Consider the following 14,202-nt stretch of genomic DNA (forward strand, 5'->3'; position numbering starts at 1 on the left):
TTTTCAGCTGCCTGATGGAACAGCTGCAGCCAGGGCTGTGATGACCTAGGCCAGGGGGCAGCTTCTTCTGTGACGCTCAATCATTCCCTTTGCCACCACCGTCCCACACCCATTCTCACTCAGGCCATATTAACTGGCAAGCTCAGAATTTTCCATCACCCTGGAGTCCCAAGCGTGAGGCCCAGCTCTGCCACCTACTTGCTATGTGATCCTGGGCCAGTCATTTCCTCTCTTGGAGTCTCTGTAGAACTACTTGGAGAGGGCAGTTGTGTGGCCCTTGGAGTTGTCATTTGTACTCTAGGTTGCCAATGACGTATCTCTTCTTGAAAGTAAATCTGGAGAGAAGTAGAAGAACAGCAATAGGGGCCCAGTGTGGGGAAGAGGAAGCAAGAGGAAGTTGGGAGACGACCTGGAGCCCCCCAGAAGCACACTTCCTGTTCTTTCCCTTGCAGCTCCATCCTTTGCTACCCTGTGAAACAATAGTCCTCCGGGCAACTTTGAATGCTCTCTCGCCCCTCCTGTGGAGGCCACGCCCTGAGATCCCAGGGCGCCCCTTTCAGGCAGGGTCAGAGGTGGAATGTCAGCACGTTGGCCTGAGCACACCCCCAACGCCCAACAGGAAGCCAAGACTCAGGTTGGAAAGTCCAGGAAGGAGCTATTGACCAGGACAGAATTCAGATGGAAGAACCAGATAACAACAAAGAAGAGAAGGCATTTGATAATAACAGCAATTATTTCTGCATCTCTCCCCACCCCCGCTTTCTCTTTGCACATGCCTTTGCGGGCAAAGAAAAGTTTAGTAGGACACATGCCAGCAGTTAACAATGATTATCTCTGCAGGAACTTTCACATTCTTTGCCAGTCCATTTATTTCTTTATTTCCTTTTTTAAAAAATGTTTTTAACAGGCAGCATGTATTTAATAATCAGAAAAACCCCAATAATGTCTATCCGACATAATTACACATGGGAGTAGGAAGGAAGAAGGCACAGCACAGGCTTGGTAGGGGCTGTTCAGGTGCAAGAGAGGCAGCTGGGGATAGGACAGGGTCCTGGAGGAACCTGATGTTTTAGATGGGGAATCAGGAAGTTTTATCTGATAAGATAAGCTTTGGACAGACATCTGAAGGAAGTTAGGGAGTGAGCCTGGCAGTATCTGGGAGAAAGCATTTGATGGAGAGAAAATAGCAGGGACAAAGGTCCTGGCCTTGAATTTTATAGCCATGTCTGCCTGTCTCATCTCCAAGCCTTTGGCCAGAGCTGGGAAGAACTTGAAGGAGCATCTCACCCATGCTTTCCTAAAGTGTGCTCCATGGAACATAATCCCAGAAAATATTCTGAGAGAAGAGGACCACATCCATACTACCCTGCACTGGAAGAGATTCACAATGAACAATGGCTTAGTCAAGGTGCTGAAAAATTGTGCAGTAAAAGAAATTCATCCAACTTCATAGCAGCAATTCAAAACAGTTCACCATGAACCTCCTTTTTGCTGTAAAATCTAGTCACATCTGGCAGAACACATATACTTTGTGAGATGCCCATATATCCATTCTTGGAAGAGCAAAATAGAGTCCGAAGACCTGAACGGACTTCCGCATGTTCTCCTTTAAGCTTGTGGCTAAGAGGAGTCTGGGCCTTGGCCTCTGGACTCTCAGCCAAGCCACATTCCTAGAAGCCTCTTATCTATATTTGATAGCCTGAGGGACCAGTTTAGGCTTCTCCAAAGCCAGAGAGAGAGCCCCTGTACACTGTACAGGGTACCCTCTCACCATGCTGTGTTTTTGTTTAGCCATCTTTAGGTAAAGACTATAACTTAATAGGAACTTCATCTTCGTGGATGCTAACAATGTATGCGTCTTTTCTGAACCTGGTCCTCCAGTGGGCAATGCAGGGCTGGTGCATTTCAACCACACTCATGACAAATCAAATATACTTTAATCAGGCAATAGCGACAATTGAAGCCTCTATCTGAACACCCCACTTCTTGTCGAAGGCTGGGAGTCTGTGGACTGGGTTTGTTTTTTTTTCCTATAGGATTTTTTAAAAATTGAAGAATAGTTGATTTACCATGTTGTGTTAATTTCTGCTGTAAAGCAAAGTGATTCAGTTATACATATATATCCATTCTTTTTTAATATTATTTTCTATTATGGTTTATCATAGGGTATTGAATATATTTAGTTCTCTGTGCTATACAGTAGGACCTTGTTGTTTATCCATTCTATATATAATAGCTTACATCTGCTAACCTCAACCTCCCACTCCATCCCTCCTCCAACCCTCTCCCCCTTGGCAACCACATGTCTGTTCTCTATGTCCATGAGTCTGTTTCTCTTTTGTAGATAGGTTCATTTGTGTCATATTTTAGATTCCATGTATAAGTGATATCATATGGTATTTGTCTTTCTCTTTCTGACTTACTTCGCTTAGTATGATAATCTCTAGTTGCATCCATGTTGCTGCAAATGGCATTATTTTGTTCTCTTTTATGGTTGAGTAGTATTCCACTGTATATCTGTACCACATCTTTTTTTTTTTTTTTTTTTTGCAGTACGCGGGCCTCTCACTGCTGTGGCCTCTCCTGTTGCGGAGCACAGGCTCCGGACGCGCAGGCTCAGCGGCCATGGCTCACGGGCCCAGCCGCTCCGCGGCATGTGGAATATTCCTGGACCGGGGCACGAACCCGTGTCCCCTGCATCGGCAGGTGGACTCTCAACCACTGCGCCACCAGGGAAGCCCTGTACCACATCTTCTTTATCCATTCACTTATTGATGGACATTTAGGTTGTTACCATGTCTTGGCTATTGTGAATGGGGTGCATGTATCTTTTTTTTTAATCTTTAAATTTAATTTTATTTATTTTTTTATACAGCAGGTTTGTATTAGTCATCCATTTCATACATATTAGTGTATACATGTCAATCCCAATCGCCCAATTCATCCCACGACCACCCCCACCTCCCTGCCACTTTCCCCCCTTGGTGTCCATACGTTTGTTCTCCACGTCTGTGTCTCTATTTCTGCCCTGCAAACCAGTTCATCTGTATCATTTTTCTAGGTTCCACATATATGCGTTAATATACGATATTTGTTCTTCTCTTTTTTACTTACTTCACTCTGTATGACGGTCTCTAGATCCATCCACATCTCTACAAATGACCCAATTTCGTTCCTTTTTATGGCTGAGTAATATTCCATTGTATCTATGTACCACATCTTCTTTATCTGTTTGTCTGTCGATGGGCATTTAGGTTGCTTCCATGACCTGGCTATTGTAAATAGTGCTGCAGTGAACATTGGGGTGCATGTGTCTTTTTGAATTACAGTTTTCTCTGGGTATATGCCCAGTAGCGGGATTGCTGGGTCATATTGTATCTTTTTGAATTAGAGTTTTGTCTGGATACATGCCCAGGAGTGGGATTGCTGGATCATATGGTAATTCTATTTTTAGTTTTCTGAGGAACCTCCATACTGTCTTCCATAGTGGCTGCACCAACTTACATTACTTACCTGCCAACAGTGCTGTGGACTGGGTATTTTTTCTTCCCTGCTAAGGACCAGTGTGGCACTGTGGCCTTGGGACTCATTTATGAAATGCCAAGCCCCTCAGTACTTTTTACACCTGCCTTCCCAGAAGACAAGAGCCTCTTTTGCCTCTGAAAGCGCACCCCGTGTAATGTAGTTTCAGAGGCTGGGCCTAGGGTTGGGCAGACACAAGAACCCCAGCTCTGCCATTGATTGGACACATGACTTGGGCAAGGGGCCTCGGGTGAATTTAGAGCCTCTGTTTCTCCATCTGCTGAATGGAGGCAGCCATTCCCATGTATGTTGTCGGGGTGACCCCCCCCAGGTGTGTTGTGACTACAGAATGGGGGCAGGGGACAGTATGTGGGGTGTTGAAGCAGAGCTGTCCTCCTTTTCTTGGCTCCAGAAATATTTCTGTCTAAAGAACTAGGACCTGTCACTGTAATCAGGGCACCTCCGCCCCCAGACTCTGCTGGAGACTGGGTCAAATTTAATTCAGCTTTTTTCCATGCTCACCTTCAGTTCCATGTAACTACCTCCAGGCCTTTGTCCCTGTTGTTCCCCTGCCTGGAATGTCCTCCTCTATCCTCCATACCTTTGGGGAACAGTGGGACCACTGTCTCAGACTTTCACGCATGCCCTCTTCCCAGTAGCCCAGTGGTCTCGGTGGCACTGACCAGCTGCCTACTCCACCCAGTGCTGGACCCCCTGGGCAGCAGAGGAAGCAAGAGCTTAGGATGCTAGTGAAGCAGGAGAACAAACAACAGCAAAAAATATTTTAACAAGTAGTAACCTGCTGGGCAAGGTTGTTTGCCAGCACAGCTGGGCTGGGCCCCCGCTAGTGATCACTGGCTGGGATGGACCAAAGACCAAGCTACACATGGCCACCAGGGGGCGTAAGGCGTAAACACACTGCGGGAAGCACCTGAGTGTGTGTGTGTACATCCCTCCACAGTGCTTAGTGCCAGAAACTGACAGTCAGTGGTGGAGAGGCTGAATGCCTTTTAAGGGGCTTACAGAGTGGTGGCTTAGGCTTGGCTCTGAATGTTGGCCAATGCTGATCCCAGCAACTCCCGCTCTGTGACCCAGAGCAAGTGTCTTAATCAGTCTTATCCTCAATATCTCATCTGCCAAATGGGAATAAGAATGGTGCCCACCTCAGAAGGTATTGGGTTTAATTAAATGAGTCAGTCCATGGATTGTGTTCACTGGTTGCTCACACCGCAGGCTCATGGAGCATGTTCTCAGGGTCACCAAAGGAAGGTGCTTTAAAATAATTTTTTATTTAATATTTTATTAAAATAAAAGCATAATGGGAGAAATCAGAACTATGTTTAACTTCTTTATAGTTACCTGTCAGTTTAGTATCATATTGTATTGTTTTCATATCTGATTACACAGGTGAGGGTCCTGTAATCCTTTTGGTGTTTGGCTTAACTGGCTTTTCAGCCCAGAGAGGTCCCCAGAGGTCCCCAGCTACAGATGATGGGGCCCCCATGTCTGTTGGGAGGTGCACTTCCTGAGAGATCCAGAGCAGTTGAGCAGATGTCCACGCAGGGCCCAGGAAAGTAGGCCCTGGTGGCATCCTCTGAGGGAGGAGTTGGGGGATGGGTAGCAAGGTCCACATAGGGTCCCCGATCCTCCATGCCCAGAGACCAGCCTGCTACCCAGGAGCTGGCCATGGGGAGGCCCCACCTTAGAAACCCCATCAGTGCTCTCATCCATGCCCCCTCCTCCTTCAGGTCACGCCCAACCTTCTACCCTACGCCCCGCCAGGTGCACACCCTGTGGTTCTCTGACCCCCAGATGACCTCCCCATTTGTCCCCTAGACTTGTGGTAACACCTCAGAAAGCATTTGGAGAATCTGGGGTCAGTTGTCACATGGCTGAGGAGACCCTGGCATTTGGGGTGGTCAGGGTGCTAGGAGTCCTACAGGATAGATTCACACAACAAAGGATTGTCTGAGTCTTGTCCCACCTTCAAACATCTCACCTGGATGTTCAAACAGGTGAAGAATCTGTTTATCTCCATTGGAGTCTACAACCTTGTTCCATTTTATTTGGAAGTACAAAGTAATGCCTGCACAGGTTTAATATGTAGCAAATTATCATACTTTGTGTCATTTGGTATTTTACCAGGAGTTGTTCACCAAATAGAAAAGTCTCACCATGATGGCAACAATACTCGTGCTCCTCTGCCTGGAATGCATTCGTAGCTGCCATGTTATAGGGCTTCTGAGTATGGACGCAAACACAGGAAGACTTCATTACATCCTTGTGCCCCAGCATTTACATACTGCCACACATATCACTTTATTGAAAATTATATTATTTGTATATATAAATATATCTTATTATGCATTATAAATGACTGTGCTTTATACTACAACTAAAGTGTTACACTGATTTTTTGAAATTATGTGTAGAGATAAGTTATATTTTCTTCAATTTTCATTGTAGGCTCATAATGGGAGGCATGGCGTTTATTATTCTAAAAAGGAGGCTCTGAGAATCTCACAAACATACTATGAGCAAAAAATCCAGAAACCAAGGATGTTTCTGAAGTAAATACTTTCATTTAGTTGAAGTTCGAAACCAGACAAATGTAATTTATGCTATTAAAAGTCAGGACAGTGGTTACTTTGGGGAGGTAGGAACGTAATGAGGACTTGGGGGGTATGGAGTGCTGGAAACATGCTTTTGCTGATCTGGGTGCTGGTTGCACATGTGGGTTCAGATTGTGAAAGTTCATTGGCTATATGTACTTTTCTGTATATATGTTATGCTTCCATTTAAAAATAACAACAAAAAACAAAGTTAACATCACCAGTAATGGGACAAATCAATATCATGTGCTGAAGCAACATGGGACTGTTTTGTGATCTTCCCACAAAAAGTACATAACCCGAGTCTCTTCAAGAGAAAACACCTGACAAACCCAACTGAGGGACATCCTACTACATCACTGGCCTGTGCTCTCCAGCCATATCAAGGATGTGAAAGACAAAGACACACTGAGGAACTTGTCCAGAGAAAAGGAAACTTAAGGGACTGGACAACTGAATGCAATGCATGGTCTGGGAATTTGGGGGGTTTACAAAGACGTTATGGGGACAGTGAGGAAAATTTGAATAAGGTACATTGATTAGATAATAGCAACGTAACAGTGTTAATTTCCTGATTTTGATTCTTGTACTGTGGTTATGTAAGAGAATGTCTTTGTTTTTAGGAAAAACCACTGAAGTATTTAGAGGTGAAAGGGTGTCATGGCTGCAACTTATTCTCAAAGAGATTTTAAAAATGTATATATGAAGAAAGAGAGTGGGAGAGAGCAAAAGTGATAAAATGGGGAGCCTGGGTGGCCAGTCTATGGCTATTCATTGTATTTTTTCAACTTTTCCATAAATCTTAAAATATGCTATAGTAAAACGTTGGGATTTAGGGGCTCCAGGTCTGATAGTGGAACCCTAAACGTTGGCTCTTCCCTTTTCTGTTCCCACGGCCACAACCCCAGTTCTCCTGGGTGTCAGTGTGAAGAGGGACAGATAAAGAAGGAAGTAAAGCCTGGCATTTCCTGACATGGTGGCGAGGTCTTGTGTGGGCGCTGAGGGCCCATCTCTAAGCGTCTTAACTTACAGCAAGGCTGGGGTTGGTAGCTCTTGACACCTGACTTTCTTTCCTCAGCATGACCTCTGACCTCAGGGGGCACTGGGATCAAGGCAGGTGCCCCAAAGACTGTAGAGCTGGCTGCTGTGCCCCGACCCCGGCTCCCAGATTTGCCGGAACTGCCACTGGCGCCAGCTAAAGCAACCAGGTTGGTGCTCAGCGTTCCACCCCCAGCCCAGGGTCAAAGGACGCGTGTGAGCAACTGTACCTGGCCGATCTGAGCTGCACGGGGTAAGGGACCCCCCCAGTCCCCTCTGCTGCTCCCAGAAACCACAGGCTTCTGGATTTAGTGCTGGGGCCAAGGCTTTGAAGGCTTGGCTGCCCCCATAATATCTTTTCAGCTCACCTGCCCCTGCCTGAAATTATGCCATTTGAGCTCTTCTCTCCTAGGAGAGACCATTTCCAAACACTGACTTCTCCTAAAGTACAGACCTCGTGTTGCAGCGGTCATAGTTCATGGACTTGGGTAAACACATTAAATGCCTTTATTTTCTGTAAATCAGTCGAATCTAGCTCTGAGCTCCCATTACATCAGGCTGGGAGGAAATTCATCCCAGGTATTCTCCTGTCACATTGATGGGCAAGGTCCTGGGGGTCATGGGAGGCTCTTCTGGTCATCTGTCCCTGCAGTTTTGTCCCAGCACTATGTCCCCTTTCAGTTTAGGGGGCACAGGGGGTCACCTGCATCCTGAGATCCAGAGCTGTCAGCCCCCCACTCGGTCACAACCTGACTCTCCCTCTGGGAAATCTGCTTTCTCTCCTCCCTCAAGTCCTACCTTAAGCCCCTTGGGCCTCCCATGAACACATTTTACAGATGGAGAAACCAAGGCCAAGAGAAGAGATCACAGAGCAGACTGAAAAGGAGGTGATAAAGTCATTCCCCCCGTAAGGTATTACTGTGTGCACCTTCCAGGGCCACTTGCCTTTCATCAGAGAACCATTCTCAACTGTGAGCACTGAAGCTCAGATGGCAGGATTTCAGGCTCCAGGATAGGCAAGCAGGGAGTAACTCGGTGTAGGGGTCTTTCTGCTACATTAGGCTCTCGTGATGGGTGAAGAGCACAGGACCAGAGGTCATAAATCCTACCTCTCCCACCAACTTATTTCAGCAGACTCTGTTCTGTGTCTGGGCCTCAGTTGTTCTATCTGTAGAGTGGGGTCAGGCCAGGAATCCTCGAGGCCTGGATGCTCTGGGATTCCCTGAGCAATTTATTGATCCCTGACATGGCTTCCTCTGGCTGAAAAAGGTATACCCCCAAATTCTACTCCTGAACACTCAGGAGAAGCAGCAGCAGCAAGGATTCACCACCCCCCAGTTCCCCCAGAGGCTGGGCAACCGGAGAGACAGGGCAGTGAGACACCTGTGCCCAGAGCAACCAACAACTTGTCACTCAGAGCAGGAGCGGAGAGAGGAGGAGCAGGAGAAAGAGCCCCTTTCTGAAGACCCGAGAGACACATGGGGGCCCAGCTGAGCCCGAGGCGCCTGTGTCCCCATGCCTTCCCTGCAATGCCTGTCCCAGTAGGGCAGCTCAGTGGGAATAAAGAGCCAGCAGCTCACCCTCACATGCCCCTGAAGACAGCATTTGGGTTGCAGCTGGAAGGATTTATATTAGACTCACAGACTGCCAAACCAGGAACTGCCAGGGCACGGGCATGAGTCCATTCAGCGGGGCCAGGGAGGGGCAGCAGGAGGAGCTTATGAACTGCACCTGACAGCATTTGCACTTGAGCCCCGAGTTAGAAGGTGAATTCAGGCCAAGATGCCCAGTGCTTTCTGAGCCTCAGGGAGAGTTTTCTTCCTCCAATCTGGGAGGCTTTTAGCCCCTGCTGTAGCCCTCCAGTGGCTCCTCATGGTCCCTGGATGTAAGGGCAAACTCCTGCCTGGCATTTGAGGCCTCCAGAGCCTGGGGACCCCTGTGTCCCCAACCACACATCTCCTCTTTGTCGATACATGCTGAGCAAGAGCCAGGCCTCCCTCCTCTCTGTCTGGTAAATGTTCACTGCTGCTGAGGCTTTTGTGCCTCCGCTGGGACGCCAACGACTTTGCTCTGGGCCCCTCTTCCAGGAAGACCTCCCAGATTAGTCAAGTCTCCTCAACCAAGCCAGGATCCTTCTCAGGGACACTACCACCTCCCCCAACTCTTGACAGTCTCTTGCGATCAGTTCCTTCCTGAGGGTCTTGGCCTTTTTCCCAGTGGAACAGCAAAGGTCCTGCAGGGTGGCCTGGGACAGGGCCAGCCAGGCTGGAGGAAGGTGGGGAGTTCGGGAGGTTTCCTGGAGGAGGGAGGCCCTGACAGAGGGAGCCAAGTTGGTATCAAATGTTCTGAGAATGCCCTTGTAGAGGACAGAGGCTTGGAGCAGATCTGACTCATTCCTGCCATCGCGTTGTCTGGCTCTGGGCCCAGCCAGAGGGCCTGCTTGGACCCCTTGCTAGCAGATGGCCTTGCAAAGAGTGACATCTGTTTTGGGCTATGCTATCCAATCTGGTAGCCATTGGCCACATGTGTTCTTGGGCACTTGAAATGTGGCTAATTTGAGTTGAGATGTGCAGTGAGTGTGAAATACTCACTGGATTTCAAAAATTTAGTCCCCAGGGCTTCCCAGGTGGCTCAGTGGTTAAGAATCTGCCTGCCAATGCGGGGGACATGGGTTTGAGCCCTGGTCCGGGAAGATCCCACATGCCAGGGAGCAACTAAGCCCATGTGCTACAACTGAGCCTGTGCTCTAGAGCCTGAGAGCCACAACTACTAAAGCCCTCGAGCCTAGAGCCCGTGCTCCGCAGCAAGAGAAGCCACTGCAATGAGAAGCCTGCGCAACCCAACGAAGACCCAAGGCAGCCAAAAGTAAATTAATTAATTAATTTTAAAAGAAATTTAGTCCCCCAAATAATGTAAAATATCTCATTAATTTTTCATATTGATGATATGTTAAAATGGTAAGATATTTTGGATATAACTGAGTCAACTAAAATATATTCTTCAAATGAAATATACTTTTTTCTTTTATATAAGATTTTTATTATTTTTAAATTTTATTTTTTTCTTCCAGTTTTATTGAGATATAATTGACATACATCACTGTATAAATTTAAGGGGTACAGCATAATGATTTGACTTATATACATCATGAAATGACTGTCACAATCAGTTTAGTGAACATCCATCATCTCATATGGATAAAAAATTAAAGAAATAGAAAAATTTTCCTTGTGACGAGAACTCTTAGGATTTACCCCTTAACAGCTATCATATATAACTTACAGCAGTGTTCATTATATTTATCATGTTGTACATTACCTCCCTAGTACTAATTTATCTTATAACTGGTTTGCGCCTTTTGACTGCCTTCATCCAATCCCCCCTATCCACACACCCCCACCTCTGGTAACTACAAATTTGATTTCTTTTTCTATGAGTTTGTTTTTGAAGTATGATTGACCTACATCACTATGTTAGTTTCTGGTACACAACATAGTGATTCGATATCGCGATACATTTCAAAATGATCACTGCTCTAAGTCTAGTTACAATCTGTCACCATACAAAGATATTACATAATTCTTGACTATGTTCTTCACATTGTACATCTCGTACCTGTGACTCATTTATTTTGCATGTGGAACTTTGTACCTCTTGATCTCCCACATCTATTACTTTCCTCCGCCACTCCTTCCCCTGGGCCCTCCAGTCCAGATCTCTTAGAGGGTCACCTGGCTGCCCTGGGAGGGCCTCTCTGGGATCTTGGGAGCGAGCAGAGCCTACCTTGTCTTGGGTACCCCAAATGTGCCCAGCATTTGCTCCAGGAAGCAATCTTGCCATGGATGAGGATTCAGGACCCAGTCCTGGGTCCCTTGAGGTTGGCCATCCCTATTGGATGTAATAGGGTCAAACCTTGCACTGTAATTATAACAGAAGGAGGCCACTTTGGTTTCAAATAGTTTTAAATTTAAAAAATGGGGCTTCCCTGGTGGCGCAATGGTTAAGAATCTGCCTGCCAATGCAGGGGACACGGGTTCGAGTCCTGGCCCGGGAAGATCCCACATGCCGCGAAGCAACTAAGCCCGTGAGCCATAACTACTGAGCCTGCACTCTAGAGCCCGTGAGCCACAACTACTGAGCCCATGTGCCACAACTAATGAAGCCCACGTACCTGGGCCCGTGCTCCACAACAAGAGAAGCCACCGCAACGAGAGGCCCGCACACTGCAGCGAAGAGTGGCCCCCACTCGCTGCAACTAGAGAAAGCCCATGCGTAGCAACGAAGACCCAACGCAGTCAAAGATAATAAATAAATAAAAATTTAAAAAAAAATAAATGAATTAAGTGGAAGGATATAAGGAATGAGGAATCTTGGCGGCCTTGGGATAATTATTTTAAAATCAGCTCCCATTTCTCAAGTCCTCTGCAGCGCCAGGACTGTGGCGTCACCATCCCTGGGAGGTGGCAGTGGGGTGCTAAGATCCCCGGCAGGGCCAGTCGTATTAGGCCTATTTGTTCACCACTATGCTCAGTGCTCTGGCGTAGAGCAGGAGAGTTAGCAGACAGATCCAGCTTCAAATTTTGCTTGGCCACTTGCCTATTTAACCTCCCCCAGCCTCATCTTCCTCATCTGTAACATGGGGGTGATGACAGTTCTTAGATCATAGGGGGAGTCAGACATCTGCCCCAGGCCCTTTACCTGCCTTCAGGGGCAGCATTACTAGCGTTACTTCCCTGTGGCCACCTGCCCCCAGGCTGGGCAAACACTGTCCTCCAGACACTATTCTTTTCACCATCTCCTGAAACATGGAGAGAGCAAATGGCCCCCAGATTGGGCCAGGGGTGCCAGCTGGGCTGAAACTGTGTCTGGCCCTGTGCTGGAGCAGCATTTGCTGAGGGCCACTCTGGGGACAGGTTTGCCCTGAGCATGAGAATGGAAGGGGGGAGTCAACAGAGCAAGCCTCTCCCTTGCCTGCCTCCCTGGTCTCGAAGCTAGAAGTCTAAGGCCTAATTCTACCCTCTCCTCGTGGCCTCACCCAAAACCCAGAAGTATCCCATGACCCTGGAGTGCCCTTCCGGTATAGTGACAATGACAGGAGCTGTGGCCAAAGTGAGTAGACCGATGCGCCCCTAGCCCCGCTGGTACCTGCAGCTTGGCCTCCTTCCCGAGGATGTTCAGACACACCACCGGCCCATCTTTCCAAAAGCCTCGACCCTGTGCCCCCTCAGCTATCACTTTCTTCCCCTTCACAACCACACGTATACATTTGCTGTCCCGGTTTTACTTCCCCTCACTCCTCAGCCCCCTCACTGTCCACCAGCTGCCCCTGTCCTGGCTCATGGGGCACAGTGATGGCTGGGTCTCTAAACCTTCTGGACTTGGGCTGGGACTAGGGTGAGTCCAGCGAGGCACTTACGGTGCACATTTAAGCAGACACGCACCCTCAGCGTCATACAAATGCAGGGTCGGGGCCTGAGGGTGTGTGCCTCCTTAAATTTTGCACCCTAAGAGATCACTTGCCTCACCCCAGCCCCAGCCCTGCCTCAGACTCCTCAGCGGCCCCCAGTGCCCCTTTCCAAACTCTCTCACCTAGGTATCTCAGATGCCCCTCTGTGGCTTTCCCTCTGGGCAGATCCTCCGCAGGGTCGTGCGCTGGTTCTGTGCTAGATCCTGGTCCCTTCTCTCGCTGAGCACCCTCCCCCTCCCTCCCCTCGGCCTCACCCACCACCTTGAGTGAAGATACTCCAAAGCAGCCCCCTCTACCCTCCACCTCTCTCCTCGGCTCAGACACCAACACCCCAGAGCTTCCTAGCACTCCTCTCAGGGCCCCGCAAAAGCTGTGTGTCCATCCTGGTCTGCTGCTGCCCAGGCTTTCCTGTCCTCTGTCTCCGCCCAGGGACACACCCTGCACTCCCCTCCACCCTCACAGAGAGCCAAATGCTATCTTTGGGCTCCACCTCCTAGGTCTCTCTCATCCAGCCCCCTTCTCCCGGCCTCCACCACCCTGTATTCTTTCTCCTGGCCACTGGCCACCACCTTCTCTTGCTGCCAGTCCTACCTGCCAACTCACACTCTACAGGGATCTCCCAGCCTTTGCACATCTGCCCCTGCCCCTCCTCTACTCCAGATCCTTCCTGACTCTCATTAGCCTTGGGAGAGAGTCCCAGGCCCTCCCCCAGGGCTCCAGCCCCACTCGTTCTTCTCTGTTCCACAGACACCCTGGGCTCTCACCTGGGAGCCGGCACACCTGCTCTTCCCTGAGCTCAAACATGCTGTTCCCTTCTCTCTGCCTTGGAATACCGGTTGGAATTTAATTTCTTCACCAGATGAGGACATCACAGTGTGAGCTCAGGGTGGGGGAAGTAGGCTCCCCCTTTTCTCTGCCCCCACGGCCCCTGCCCCGCCGTCTGTATCACCCTCACCTGTTCGGTGCCCACGGCCCTTTCAACATCCTGTGCTTGACTCATCACCATGGCCTCCCCGATGCCTGGAACAGCACTTGACAGAACACAGGCACTCAACGGGTATTTGTTGCATGAATGCATGAATTTATTAATCAGTGCATGGATGGACTGTCATGTAGGTGGCTTTGGTGGCTGGGTGGGGACGAAGGGAGATACTCCGTAAGCTGTAGCCAGTGCCTGCCTATGGCGGCAGGTGGCTGGAGGGAGAAGGTCATGTCACCTCCAGCAGGCTGGGTCCTGATTTTAATGGCCTGGCAGTGAGGTGCGTGCATGGCGGAGGCCTGCAGAAGAGGTAACACCGAGAGGGCAGCTCTGCCCACTTCTAATTATTGCTTGAGTCTTTCTGGCAATGCCAGCTGCCTGCCCTGGAGAGTTTGGTCTCATCCATCACAGTGTGAGCTCAGGGTGGGGCTGCTGCCATTGCCAGCGGGGAAGACAAGAGGAGGTTCCCAGGGGCCTTTGGGTGTTGGAGAGCAGAGGCAGCCTTAGGCTTGGACCATGCTCAGCTCCTGTCCTTCCTGTCCCCAGGGCAGCTGAAAGGTGTCCCCCAACTTGAGGGTCCCATC

This window comes from Tursiops truncatus, chromosome 19, assembly GCF_011762595.2.
Source record: "Tursiops truncatus isolate mTurTru1 chromosome 19, mTurTru1.mat.Y, whole genome shotgun sequence".
Taxonomy (NCBI): domain Eukaryota; kingdom Metazoa; phylum Chordata; class Mammalia; order Artiodactyla; family Delphinidae; genus Tursiops; species Tursiops truncatus.